The sequence below is a fragment of the Theropithecus gelada genome, chromosome X (assembly GCF_003255815.1).
Source record: "Theropithecus gelada isolate Dixy chromosome X, Tgel_1.0, whole genome shotgun sequence".
Classification (NCBI taxonomy): Eukaryota; Metazoa; Chordata; class Mammalia; order Primates; family Cercopithecidae; genus Theropithecus; species Theropithecus gelada.
Genome location: NC_037689.1, coordinates 1,561,772 through 1,576,657, shown reverse-complemented (window position 1 = coordinate 1,576,657; position 14,886 = coordinate 1,561,772). Strand labels below are relative to the sequence as shown.

At 41.4% G+C, this 14,886-nt stretch overlaps 1 pseudogene; it reads right to left on the bottom strand.

Moving 5' to 3' along the window:
- Positions 1-9,549: 9,549 nt before the first annotated feature.
- On the bottom strand, positions 9,550-10,417 carry LOC112616597 (annotated as a pseudogene).
- Between the last annotated feature and the right edge of the window lie 4,469 nt (positions 10,418-14,886).

Below are 14,886 nucleotides of genomic sequence, written 5' to 3'. Positions count from 1 at the left end.
TGGACTTGTTGCCTCCCTTATATGGCTACAGGGTACATCTCTTTTGAAAGGCAGCTAATGGCTTGCAATTGGGATTCTGTCAAAACTGAACAATTAATTCACGGAGGATTTGTGACCATCTGGCTCGATATTTCCATCTTTGAGTTGGTCAACTCAGACTCAATGACTAGGAGGTAGGAAGGGGTTAATAAGCTTGGCTTATCAAATGGAAATGGTAAAATCAAGAACAGTCATCTGATCCCACAGACATTGCTTTTTTATTTTATTATATTTATTTTATTCATGTTTGAGTAATATTTTATGTCAGGATGTCCCAGAAGGCAACATTTTAAAATTGGACAATCAATAATACAAAATTTCAGATAAACTTGCCTTTCAAAGTAAATCAGACCCTTGAAACAGAAGAAGCACCCAAGGGGTTTTTTTTCCTTTTACAATACAGTTACCTCCACTTTGCAAAATGCGTACAAAATTACAATATATTAAAAAGACTGCCCCAACATAATACCCACCAGCAGCTTATAAATTCAAACTATGGAGTGGTTCCAAGACGGCCAAATAGGAACAGCTCCAGTCTACAGCTCCCGGCATGAGCGACACAGAAGATGGGTGATTTCTGCATTTCCAAATGAGGTACTGGGTTCATCTCACTGGGGCTTGTTGAACAGAGGGTACAGGACAGCGGGTGCAGCCTACTGAGCATGAGCTGAAGCAGGGCGAGGCATCACCTCACCCGGGAAGCACAAGGGGTCAGGGAATTCCCTTTCCTAGCCAAGGGAAGCTGTGACAGATGGCACCTGCAAAATCGGGTCACTCCCACCCTAATACTGTGCTTCTCCAATGGTCTTAGCAAATGGCACACCAGGAGGTTATACCCTGTGCCTGGCTGGGAGGGTCCCACGCCCACCAAGTCTCACTCATTGCTAACACAGCAATCTGAGATCGAACTGCAAAGGTGACAGCAAGACTGGGGGAAGGGTGCCTGCCATTGCTGAGGCTTGAGTAGGTAAACAAACAGGCCAAGAAGCTTGAACTGGGTGGAGCCCACTGCAGCTCAAGGAGGCGAGCCCGCCTCTGTAGACCCCACCTTGGGAGGCAGGGCATAGCAGAAAAAAAGGCAGCAGAAACCTCTGCAGACTTAAATGTCCCTGTCTGACAGCTTTAAAGAGAGTGGTGGTTCTCCCAGGATGGAGTTTGAGATCTGAGAATGGAGAGACTGCCTCCTCAAGGGTCCCTGACCCCTGAGTAGCCTAACTGGGAGGCACTCCCCAGTAGGGGCAGATGACACCTCACACGGCCGGGTACCCCTCTGAGATGAAGCTTCCAGAGGAATGATCAGGCAGCAACATTTGCTGTTAAGCAATATTAGCTGTTCTGCAGCCTCCGCTGCCTATACCCAGGCAAACAGGATCTGGAGTGGACCTCCGGCAAACTCCAACAGACCTGCAGCTGAGGGTCCTGACTGTTAGAAGGAAAACTAACAAATAGAAAGGATATCCATACCAAAACCCCATGTGTACGTCACCATCATCAAAAACCAAAGGTAGATAAAACCACAAAGATGGGGAAAAAACAGAGCAGAAAAGCTGAAAATTCTAAAAATCAGAGTGCCTCTCCCCCTCCAAAGGAATACAGCTCCTTGCCAGCAATGGAACAAAGCTGGACGGAGAATGACTTTGACGAGTTGAGAGAAGGCTTCAGATGATCAAACTTCTCCAAGCTAAAGGAGGAAGTTCGAACCCATCGAAAGAAGCTAAAAATCTTGAAAACAGATTAGACAAATGGCTAACTAGAAAAACCAGTGTAGAGAAGTCCTTAAATGACGTGATGGAGCTGAAATCCATGGCATGAGAACTATGTGACAAATGCACAAGCTTAAGTAGCCAATTCGATCAAGTGGAAGAAAGGGTATCAGTGACTGAAGATCAAATGAATGAAATGAAGCGAGAAGAGAAGGTTTTTTTTTTTTTTTTTTTTTTTTTCGTTTTTGTTTTGTTTTGTTTTTGAGACGGAGTCTCGCTCTGTCGCCCAGGCTGGAGTGCAGTGGCCAGATCTTAGCTCACTGCAAGCTCCGCCTCCCGGGTTTACACCATTCTCCTGCCTCAGCCTCCCGAGTAGCCGGGACTACAGGTGCCCGCCACTGCGCCTGGCTAGTTTTTTGTATTTTTTTTAGTAGAGACGGGGTTTCACCATGTTAGCCAGGATGGTCTCAATCTCCTGACCTCGTGATTTACCCGTCTCAGCCTCCCAAAGTGCAGGGATTACAGGCTTGAGCCACCACGCCCGGCTGAGAAGAGATGTTTAGAGGAAAAAAGAGTAAAAAGAAATGAACAAATCCTCCAAGAAATATGGGACTATGTGAAAAGACCAAATCTACATCTGATTGGTGTACCTGAAAGTGAAGGGAAGAATAGAACCAAGTTGGAAAACACTCTGCAGGATATTATCCAGGAGAACTTCCCCAACCTAGCAAGGCATGCCAACATACAATTTCAGGAAATACAGAGAAGGTCATGAAGATAAGGTCGAGAAGAGCAACTCCAAGACACATAATTGTCAGATTCACCAAAGTTGAAATGAAGGAAAAGATGTTAAGGGAAGCCAGAGAAAAAGGTCGGGTTACCCACAAAGGGAAGCCCATCAGGCTAACAGTGGATCTCTCTGCAGAAACTCTCCAAGCCAGAAGAGAGTGGGGGCCAATATTCAACATTCTTAAAGAAAAGAATTTTCAACCCAGAATTTCATATCCAGCCAAGCTATGTTTCATAAGTGAAAGAGAAATAAAATTCTTTACAGACAAGCAAATGCCTAGAGATTTTGTCACCACCAGGCCTGCCCTACAAGAGATCCTGAAGGAAGCACTAAACATGGAAAGGAACAACCGGTACCAGCCATTGCAAAAACATGCCAAAATGCAAAGACCATCGATACTAGGAAGAAACTGCATCAACTAACGAGCAAAATAACCAGCTAATATCATAATGACAGGAGCAACTTCAAACATAACAATATTAACCTTAAATGTAAATGGACTAAATGGTCCAATTAAAAGACACAGACTGGCAAATTGGATAAAGAGTCAAGACCCATCAATTTGCTGTATTCAGGAGACCCATCTTATGTGCAGAGACAAACACAGGCTCAAAATAAAGGGATGGAGGAAGATCTACCAAGCAAAAGGAAAACAAAAAAAAAGGCAACAATTGCAATCCTAGTCTCTGATAAAACAGACTTTAAACCAACAAATATCAAAAGAGACAAAGAAGGCCATTACATAATGGTAAAGGGATCAATTAAACAAGAAGAGCTAACTATCCTAAATATATATGCACCCAATACAGGAGCACCTAGATTCATAAAGAAAGTCCTTAGGGACTTACAAAGAGACTCAGATTCTCACACAATAATAATGGGAGACTTTAAAACCCCACTGTCAACATTAGACAGATCAACGAGACAGAAAATTAACAAGGATATCCAGGAATTGAACTCAGGTCTGCACCAAGTGAACCTAATAGACATCTACAGAACTCTCCACCCAAATCAACAGAATATACATTCTTCTCAGCACCACATCACATGTATTCCAAAACTGACCACATAGTTGAAAGTAAAGCACTCCTCAGCAAACGTAAAAGAACAGAAATGATAAGAAACTGTCTCTCAGACCACAGTGCAATCAAACTAGAATTCAGGATTAAGAAACTCACTCAAAACCACTCAAATATGTGGAAATGGAACAACCTGCTCATGAATGGTTACTGCGTACATAATGAAATGAAGGCAGAAATAAAGATGTTCTTTGAAACCAATGAGAACCAAGATACAACATACCAGAATCTCTGGGACACATTCAAGGCAGTGTGTAGAGGGAAATTTATAGCACTAAATGCCCACAAGAGAAAGCAGGAAAGATCTAAAATTGACACCTTAACATCACAATTAAAAGAACTAGAGAAGCAAGAGCAAACACATTCAAAAGTTGGCAGAAGGCAAGAAATAACTGAGATCAGAGCAGAACTGAAGGAGATAAAGACACAAAAACCCTTAAAAAAATCAGTGAGTCCAGGAGCTGGTTTTTTGAGAAGATCAGCAAAATTGATAGACTGTAAGACTAATAAAAGAGGAAAGAGAGAAGAATCAAATAGATGTAATAAAAAATGATAAAGGGGATATCACCACCTATCCTACAGAAATACAAACTACCATCAGAGAATACAATAAACACCTCTACACAAATAAACTAGAAAATCTAGAGAAATGGACAAATTCCTAGAAACAGACACTCTCCAAAGACTAAACCAGGGCCGGGCGTGGTGGCTTACTCCTATAATCCCAGCACTTTGGGAGGCCGAGGCGGGTGGATCACAAGGTCAGGAGATCGAGACCACGGTGAAACTCCATCTCTACTAAAAATACAAAAAATTAGCCAGGCGCGGTGGTGGGTGCCTGTAGTCCCAGCTACTCAGGAGGCTGAGGCAGGAGAATGGCGTGAACCCGGAAGGTGGCGCTTACAGTGAGCCAAGATTGTGCCACTGCACTCCAGCCTGGGGGACAGAGTGAGACTCCATCTCAAAAAAAAAAAAAAATCAACTAAACCAGGAAGAAGTTGAATCCCTGAACAGACCAATAACAGGCTCTGAAATTGAGGCAATGGTTAATAGCCTACTAACCAAAAAAAGTCCAGGACCAGATGGATTCACAGCCGAATTCTACCAGAGGTACAAGGAGGAGCTGGTACCATTCCTTCTGAAACTATTCCAATCGATAGAAAAAGAGGGAATCCTCCCTAACTCATTTTATGAGGCCAACATCATCCTGATACCAAAGCCTGGCAGAGACACAGCAAAAAAAGAGAATTTTAGACCAATATCCCTGATGAACATCGATGCAAAAATCCTCAATAAAATACTAGCAAACCGGATTCAGCAGCACATCAAAAAGTTTATCCACCACGATCAAGTGGGCTTCATCCCTGGGATGCAAGGCTGGTTCAACATATGCAAATCAAAGACATGATCCGGCATATAAACAGAACCAAAGACAAAAACCACGTGATTATCTCAATAGAAGCAGAAAAGGACTTCAACAAAATTCAACAGCCCTTCATGCTAAGAACTCTCAATAAATTAGGTATTGAGGGAATGTATCTCAAAATAATAAGAGCTATTTATGACAAACCCATAGCCAATTCATACTGAATAAGCAAAAACTGGAAGCATTTCCCTTAACAACTGGCACAAGACAGGGATGCCCTCTCTCACCACTCCTAGTCAACATAGTGTTGGAAGTTCTGGCCAGGGCAATCAGGAAGGAGAAAGAAATAAAGGGTATTCAATTAGGAAAAAAGGAAGTCAAATTGTCTCTGTTTCCAGATGACATGATTGTATATTTAGAAAACCACATAGTCTCAGCTCAAAATCTCTTTAAGCTGATAAGCAACTTCAGCAAAGTCTCAGGATACAGAATCAATGTGCAAAAATCACAAGCATTCCTCTACACCATTAACAGATAAACAGGAAGCCAAATCATGAGTGAACTTCCATTCTCAATTGCTTCAAAGAGACTAAAATACCTAGGAATCCAACTTACAAGGGATGTGAAGGACCTCTTCAAGGAGAGCTACAAACCACTGCTCAACGAAATAAAAGAGGACACAAACAAATGGAAGAATATTCCATGCTCATGGATAGGAAGAATCAGTATCATGAAAATGGCCATACTGCCCAAGGTAATTTATAGATTCAATGCCATCCCCATCAAGCTACCAATAACATTCTTCACAGAACTGGAAAAACTACTTTAAAGTTCATATGGAACCAAAAGAGAGCCCGCATTGCCAAGTCAATCCTAAGCCAAAAGAACAAAGCTGGAGGCATCACGCTACCTGACTTCAAACTATACTACAAGGCTACAGTAACCAAAACAGCATGGTACTGGTACGAAAACAGAGATACAGACCAATGGAACAGAACAGAACCCTCAGGAATAATACCACACATCTACAACCATCTGATCTTTGACAAACCTGACAAAAACAAGAAATGGGGAAAGGATTCCCTATTTAATAAATGGTGCTGGGAAAACTGACTATCCATAAGTAGAAAGCTGAAACTGGATCCCTTCCTTACACCTTATACAAAAATTAATTCAAGATGGATTAGAGACTTAAATGTTAGACCTAAACCCATAAAAACCCTAGAAGAAAACCTAGGTAATATCATTCAGGACATAGGCATGGGCAAGGACTTCACGTCTAAAACACAAAAGCAATGGCAACAAAAGCCAAAATTGGCAAATGGGATCTAATTAAACTAGTTTCTGCAAAGCAAAAGAAACTACCATCACAGTGAACAAAATGGGAGAAAATTTTTGGAATCTATTCATCTGACAAAGGGCTAATATCCAGAATCTACAAAGAACTCAAACAAATTTACAAGACAAAAGCAAACAACCCCATCAAAAAGTGGTCAAAGGAAATGAGCAGACACTTCTCAAAAGAAGACATTTATGCAGCCAACAAACACATGAAAAAATGCTCATCATCACTGGCCATCAGAGAAATGCAAATCAACACCCCAATGGGATACCATCTTAGACCAGGTAGAATGGTGATCATTAAAAAGTCAGGAAACAACAGGTGCTGGAGAGGATGTGGAGAAATAGAAACACTTTTACACTGTTGGTGGGACTGTAAACTAGTTCAACCATTGTGGAAGACAGTGTGGCGATTCCTCAAGGATCTAGAACTAGAAATACCATTTAACCAAGCCATCCCATTACTGGGTATATACCCAAAGGATGATAAATCATGCTGCTATAAAGACACATGCACACGTATGTTTATTGCGGCACTATTCACAATAGCAGAGTCTTGGAACTAACACAAACATCCATCAGTGATAGACTGGATTAAGAACATGTGGCACATATACACCATGGAATACTATGCAGCCATAAAAAAGGGTTAGTTCATGTCCTTTGTAGGGACATGGATGAAGCTGGAAACCATCATTCTCAGCAAGGTATTGCAAGGAGAAAAATCCAAACACCACATGTTCTCACTCATAGGTGGGAACTGAACAATGAGAACACTTGGACACAGGAAGGGGAACATCACACACCGGGGCCTGTTGTGGAGTGGGAGGAGGGGGGAGGGATAGCATTAGGAAATATGCCTAATGTAAATGACGAGTTAATGGGTGCAGCACACCAACATGGCACATGTATACATATGTAACAAACCTGCACGTTGTGCACATGTACCCGAGAACTTAAAGTATAATAAAAAAAAAAAAAGTGTATTTGACCAGGATATAGTGTCCTCACTTGTGTATATTTTAATTTACACACTTGAACCCAGTGTTGACACCCAGCAGCCCAGTTTAAAAATTAGAAGTTTTCAAAGCCATGCTGTGACAATCAACAACAGTTAAAAGACTTCACAGACAGCAAATATTTAACATAAGTTTAATTACCAAGAACTACTGATCTTCAAGCCCAAGGAAGTATGACTCCCATCTGCAAGGTTCCCACAAGTGGCTATAACAGAGTGACCAGATATCTCTCATAGATCTCCTGAGATAAAGTCTCTAGGCAGGGACCTAGAATCTCTATTTTCCACAAGCTCTCAGCAAGCCCCACATGTTTTTCAGTCCAGCGTTTGAAAGCACTGCTCTGAATTGCAGTTCAAACTTCACCTCTTTCAGAAATATTTGATAGAGCAACTTCTGCCAGTGTTTACCAGCCTAAAGTCATGCATATCATCTTGATTCTTGTCATATCTATGTACCACCTCTACTGTAATTTACCTAATATGTGTATGCCAATTGGCTTATATTTTTGCATAAATTAACTTAGTTGTTTAAAAACTAAAAAAAAAAAAAAAAAAAAAAAAAAAATTCCAAGCTATTCTTGTGAGACATTAGTAACCTACACCTGGCCTGATCTCACTCCATAGACAGTTCCAGAAGTCAGTTGGTTCCTGTAAACCATCATGATCCTGAAGGGTAGAGAGGCTATTTCAAAACATACTCTGGGATTCTCTGAGGCCACGAAGCAACCTCAGAAAGAAACCATTATGGAAAACAGATTTGAATGTAGCAGCAGGTTTTCCAGAGCCACAGATAGTACTTATCACCCCCCATTCTTTCCAAATTCAGAACCATCAAGCATCTGCTATTTTGGACAGAGTTCTGGAGGGGCTTGTCCTTTTTCCAGGATAGGGTTAGGGGTTCCTGAGGTTACTCACGTGACAACTGCTGTGCTGGATGTCTTTCCCAGATTGGAGGCTGCACCTGGATTCTCCTTGGACATGCAGAATCCAGCTGGATCAAAAATCCATCATGGTTGGCTAAGCAGAGCTCCTGGAGGCTCCTTTAAAACCTACCAGGAAGCAAGTCCACCTTCTGGAAAAGAAATATGACTCATGGCAGGCTGGTGGGGGCCCAAGTATGGCTGCAGACCCCACAAGTTCCTTGGGGATGCACAAGGTGGACGTGTTTGCATGGTTCCGGTAGAATTTCACACTCGTCAGTCAAAGATTGAGATGAGAGATTCATGGGAAAGAGGAAGCAGTACAGTACTCCCTTCTGAGGTACCTTTACATCTGCCTTGAGAAGAGATTATAAGATGGGTGGCCTCAAGTGCCCCTCAGAAAACACTTGGACGGGGAACAAGTTCAGGAACCAGGACTCCAAGATTTCCCCAGGCCCCAGGCTAGGATCCCCACTTCCCTGTAACTTGGGGAAATATTTCTAACAACCTGTGGGAAAGGATGCTGTAAAATCCATTGCACAACAAAGGCAAAATGAAAGAAAAGTCTCTCATGAGTATAGAAAGGTCCCTTCATCAGAGGAGAAGGCCCAGAGAGCTCTGAGACAACGAACTTGGAGTGCCAGCTCTTTAAATGTTCTCAGGGTCTCAGCATTGAAAGTGGAAGGAGAGGTGTCAGCTAATATCACAATCTATATGTTAAAAGTTTCCAACTCCTCAGATACTGTAAAGTGTCTGACAGTGAAGCAATGGTCATGTTGATCAAATCTTCAAGCTTGTCATCACCCAAGACAGCTTGTGTGTCTCCTGGAAAAAAAAAGTCACAGGGAGAGCGCTGTCCAGGCCCAGCTGTCCTTGCATCACCCCAGAGATACCAGGGAGCATTCTGTCCTAGCCTAAGGCTCACGCCGAGTGTGAGATTTCATGCAGGCTGGAACCCCGGACAACATACACCACGTGTTGCATAATATCTGTCAGCCTTTCCTTCGAAACTAGTGAGGTAAACAGACCCCACATCTCCTCATTAAGCTACCTGCTGAGAAGCCAAAGGCGCCAGAGAAGACACAGCATGAGTCAGGGGAGAGAAAGAGCTGCGTTTCAAGGTTTCCAAGAATGCAAGCCCTTATTGTGTGTGTACCGGCTGCAATGCATTCTGGGACCTACTGCACAGACTGTCCCGTCATAACAAAAATGTGAAAATTACTAAAGGGGAAAGGGAGGTCAAAAAATAAACTTGTGTCTTTGTAAGATAGAACAGTCAGGCTTTTTGGTCAGTTAGTAGCCACTGAGGTATGCAATTCATTTCTGCAATTGCTGTTGCTGGCGTCGGAGCTGCCTTTTCTCCATAGACATCTTTTTCTCGGCTCATGCTAGGTCTTGCAAGTATCTCAAGGCCTTGCTTAGGATCACTACCGTGGGGACCTTAGAGCAGCTGGCCAAGGTGGGTACCTGGTCCCTCAGGGCCAAGAACTGAGAATGCGCAGGTCATTCCACCTCTTGCGCTGCAGGAAGTTGTGGCCCTTCCTTTTGGTCACATCCTCAGTGTCAGAACTGGCAGGACTGGGCAGCCTTGCTTTCTAAAGGCGAGGGGCTCACAATCCCCTCATCCTCCTCGTCTTCCCTTTTCCCTGGAGCATCTCCCTCCAGAGCCTCTTCTTGGAGACCCCTCTCTGGAGCCTCTTCTTGGGAGCAGCTTTCTGGAGAAACACGGGCAGCGCAGTTGTGTTGTTGCTGGTAGATGGAGGTGTGGAAGTGTTTCATGCAGGGGTTCAGACGGTCGACTCGAACCACGATGGTGATCAACTTCTGTATACCCACTCTGCCTCTTCTCTACTGTCACAAGGTCAGTTTCCTCACCCTCTGAGTCGTTTGGGCTCTCAAACCTGAAGCAGGCCTGAGTCTTGGCTTTGCCCAGAGTCCAGGGAGCAGCGGGCGCTGGGTTGCCGTCTTCGAGGCTGGGAGGGCAGTCTGGGGGAGGAGGGCAACTTGGGCGGGTTCCCCCAGGGCGCGCCAGTGAAGAGCCAGTCGCTCCCCGCTCTCTCCAGCTGTTCCCAGGCCAAATAACCACTCCACATGCAGTCACGATGGACTGTGGATGCATGGTTCAAGCTCTCGAGTGGCCCCGAGATTCCGTCTCATCCCCAGTGCACTCTCCGGATCATGGCTCTGTGCGATCAATCCCAGGGTCTGGGTCCCTGGCGCTGCGATCCTAGCCCCAGGTCAGAAATGCGGGAGTGGGTTGGTGGGTGGGCGATGGCATCAACTCGAATTTCTTCAGCATCTCTGCTTTATATGTTAGAGTGGCGACTATCTCTCTGGGGGAAACTTAACCTTTTACTCTCCTGCTTGAAACAACACTACTAGTTCAATTGGACCCTGTTTACCGAGGTTTCCCTAAATATCTGGGCTTGCCTCAGTGAAGGATTGGCTAAGTTGAAAACAGATGGTGTTCACTTGCTCTTGTGTCTGTTCAACCTCTGAACCAGCTATGCAGAAATAAAAAGAGGACTTGGTTTCTCTGCTTAATGGTCAGAACCCAATTCTTGGGACACTGCCAAAGGTCCAGCCTTTTGGTATGTCACTTGGAAAACTAGTCTGGCAGATTAAAGACTCTTTTTTTGGGACCACGGCATGTGGAAACAAATCTTGACTACTTATTGAACTGCCTGGATTCCTCATATACAGACCCATGGCAAGGGCTCATTCTCCGATGAGACTAATCAAGGGGAAGATTGAGCCTGACTTTATATATCCAATGCAGAATCTCCTGCTGCATGCCAGATCTGTGACTCCTGACAAAAGCTGACACATGTGTTTCATGGCGTGGAGACATTATAAAAGTTGTGGCAACCTCTCAACTCTGATTGATCTGACTGTTGACTCTCCTCTTGGGGCTTTTGAATATGCCTCACCACTGTTGAGCTTTTTTCAGATTACAATGTTGCTATTCCAGTCTGATCAAGCACATTATTTTGCCCCTTAAAAGTAATCCATGTTATGTTTTTGCGTTAGAGAATATTTTTATTCTGCCAATGGTGTATGTTATTGCAAAAGCCACTCAGTAATGACCTAATAATAAAGATGAGTCTTACTGTCCATGGGCATCTAATATTACTGAGCAATAGCATGGTGGCCTTCTCATAATTGATTCAAAAATATTACTGACTCTACTTCCCTCACCATCTCTTGATCCACACACAGTAGTAAGGCAGTTTATTTACTGAATGTTGCTGTTCTTAGAAAAGGATCATCTCCTCTAGACTGCTTCCTTGGTAGGGACCAGGATGAAAGGAATACAGAGACTTTATTGGAAAATTTAGGATTCCTTCCAGATCTGTTCATTCCAAGTCCGGATGTTTCTTTCTTTCCTCTAACAGCAGCCCCAGGCCAGCCTGGTCGGTATACACTGTAGGGCTGACCAAAAGTGGGAATAGGGGATTCAAACTTGCTGGTTGAAGTTCTAAAATTTTGATAAAATACATTTTATTTTGTTTTAAATTGATGTATAATTGCACATATTAATGGGATACAGTGTGATGTTTTGATACATATATGTAATGTAAAGATCAAATCAGCATAATTAGCATATATCTATCACCTGAAGCATTTTTCATTTCTTGGTGGTGAGAACATCCAAAATCCTCTCTTCTAGCTCTTTTAAAGTACACAATACATTATTGTTGACTATACTCAACTTACTGTGCAGTAGATCATCAGAAATTATTTATCCTATATAAGTGTAACTTTGTAGCTGTTGAGCAACCTGCTCCCCTCCCCCTTGCCACTAGTCTCCTCAGTTTCTGATAGCCACTACTAAACTCTCTCTGAGGTCAACTTTTTTAGATGCCGCATATGCCTGAGATCATGTGGTAGTTCTCGTTCTGTGCTTGGATTACTTCACTTAACATAAAATCCTCAAGGTTTGTCCACATTGTTGCAAATGACAGGGTTTCATTCTTTTTAAAGATTGAATAGCATTCCATTGTGTATATATACCATGTTTTCATTCCTGTTTCATCTGTTGATGAGCACTTAAGTTGATTCCATATTTCAGCTATTGCAAATAGTGTTGCAATAAACATGGGGATCTGAACTCTTTGATATGTTGATCATTTTTTTGGGGGGGGGATCTAGCAGTGGGATTGCTGGATAATATAGTAGTACACCAAGTGTATAGCAGTGTATAACAGTTCGCTTTTCTCCACATCCTCACCAGCATATGTTATTTCTTGTCTTTTTTTTTTTTTTTTTTTTTTGGCAGAGCCTTCCTCTGGCACCCAGGCTGGAGTGCAGTGATGCAACCTCGGCTTACTGCAACATCTGCCTCCCCGGTTCAAGCAATTCTTGTGCCTCAGCCTCCTGAGTAGCTGGGACCAGAGGCATGCGCCACCATGCCCAGCTAATTTTTTGTATTGTTAGTAGAGACGGGGTTTCATCATGTTGGCCAGGCTGTTCTTGAACTCCTGGCATTAAGTGATCTGCCCTCCTTGGCCTCCCAAAATGCTGGGATTACAGGCATGAGCCACCATGACAGGCCAATTTCTTGTCTTTTAATTTTATTTTTTAAATAATAACTGTTCTAACTGGGATGAGGGGATAGCTCACTGTGGTGTTGATTTGCATTTCCCTGGTGCTTAGAGATGTTGAGCCTTTTTTCATATACTTACTGCCCATTTGTGTGACTCCTTTTAAGAAATGTCTCTTCGAATCTTTTGCCCATGTTTTTACTTGATTATTGATGTGCTTCCTATTGAGTTGCTTGAATTGATTACATAGGTTCATATTAATCTCTTGTCAGATGCATAGCTCGTGAATATTTCTTCATTCTATAGGTTATTTCTTCATTCTACTGATTGTTTCCTTTAACATGTAAAAGCTTTTTGGCTTGATGTTATCCCATTCATCTACTATTTTAGCTTTGGTTGCTTGTGCTTTTGAGGTCTTATTTGAAAAATTCTTTCCCAAACCAATATCATGAATTGTTTCCCCTGTGTTTTCTTCTAGTATCTTCTTAGTTTCCTGTTTTATATTCAAGTCTTTAATTCATTTTGAGTTGATTTTTATATGTTGGGAGAGATAGGCACCTAGTTTCTTTCTTCTGCTTGTGGATATTCGGTTTTTCCAGCACCGTTTATTGCAGAGACTTTCCGTTCCCCAATATGTGTTCTTGGTACATATGTCAAAAACTAGTTGGCTATCATTGTATGGATTCATTTTTGGGGTCTCTATTCTCCTCCATCAGTCTATGGATCTGTTTTCATGTCAGTACTATGCTATTTTGTTTACTATTGCTTTGTAGAAAATTTAAAAGCCAGGTAGTGTAATGCATTTAGCTTTGTTCTTTGTGCTCGAGAGTGCTTTTGCTGTTCGGAATCATGTGGTTCTTTACAAATTTAGGATATATATATTTTATATATATTATATATACTATATTATTATATATTATATATAAATATGTATTTATATACTGTACAAATATATTTATATATTTGCATATAGATTATATACAAATATATATTTGTATATATACTATATATGCAAAATATAAATATATATAATATGGTATATATAATATATTATATATATTACTTATTATAATACATAATATACATATAATATATATATTTATATAAAAATATATATGTTTTACTTCCGTGAAGAAAGTCCTTAGTATTTTGATAGAGATTGCATTGCATCTGTACATCGCTTTCGGTAGTATGGACATTTTAACAACATTAATTCTACAAATCGATGAGCATGAGTTAACTTTACATTTATTAGTATCCTCTTCAATTTCTTTCATCCATGTTTTATTATTTTTTACTGTAGAGATCTTTCACCTCCTTGGTTAAATTTATTTCTAGGTATTTTTTGAAAATGTTTTGAAATTTTTGTAGCTATTATAAAAGGCACAGATTTCTTTTTCAGATAGTTTGCTGTTGCTGTATAGAAACACTACTAATTATTGTACATTAAATTTGTAACTTGAGGTTTTACTGAATTAATTTATCAATACTACCAATTATTTTTCTTTCATGGAGTCTATAGGATTTTATACATATAAGATCACGTTATTGCAAAAAAAGACTTCCTCCTGTCCGATTTGAATGCCCTTTATTTCTTTCTCTTGTGTAATTGTTCTACCTATGGCTCCCAGTACCATGTTGAGTAGAAGTGGCGAGAATGGACATCCTTGCCTTCTCTTGGATTTTAGAAAAAAAGCATTCAACTTTTCCTCATTCAACATGATGTTAGCTGTTTGTTTGTCATTTTATTTATTTACTTATTTATATTTGAATATTTTAATTTTTGTTTTAGGTTCAGGTTTTTTATACAGGTAAACTCGTGACTTGGAGTTTTGGTGTACAGATTATTTTGTCGCCTGGGTACTAAGCACAGTACCCAAAGATTTTTTTCTCTGGGCCTCTTTCTCCTCCCACCCTCCTCCTTCAAGCAGGCCTCAGGGTGTGTTGTTCCCCTCTTTCTGCCCATGGGTTATCATTATTTAGCTCCCAATTATAAGTGAAAATGTAGGTTTGGTTTTCTGTTCCTGTGTTAATTTGTTAAGGATAATGGCCTCTGATTCCATTTATGTTCCTGAAAAGGACATGA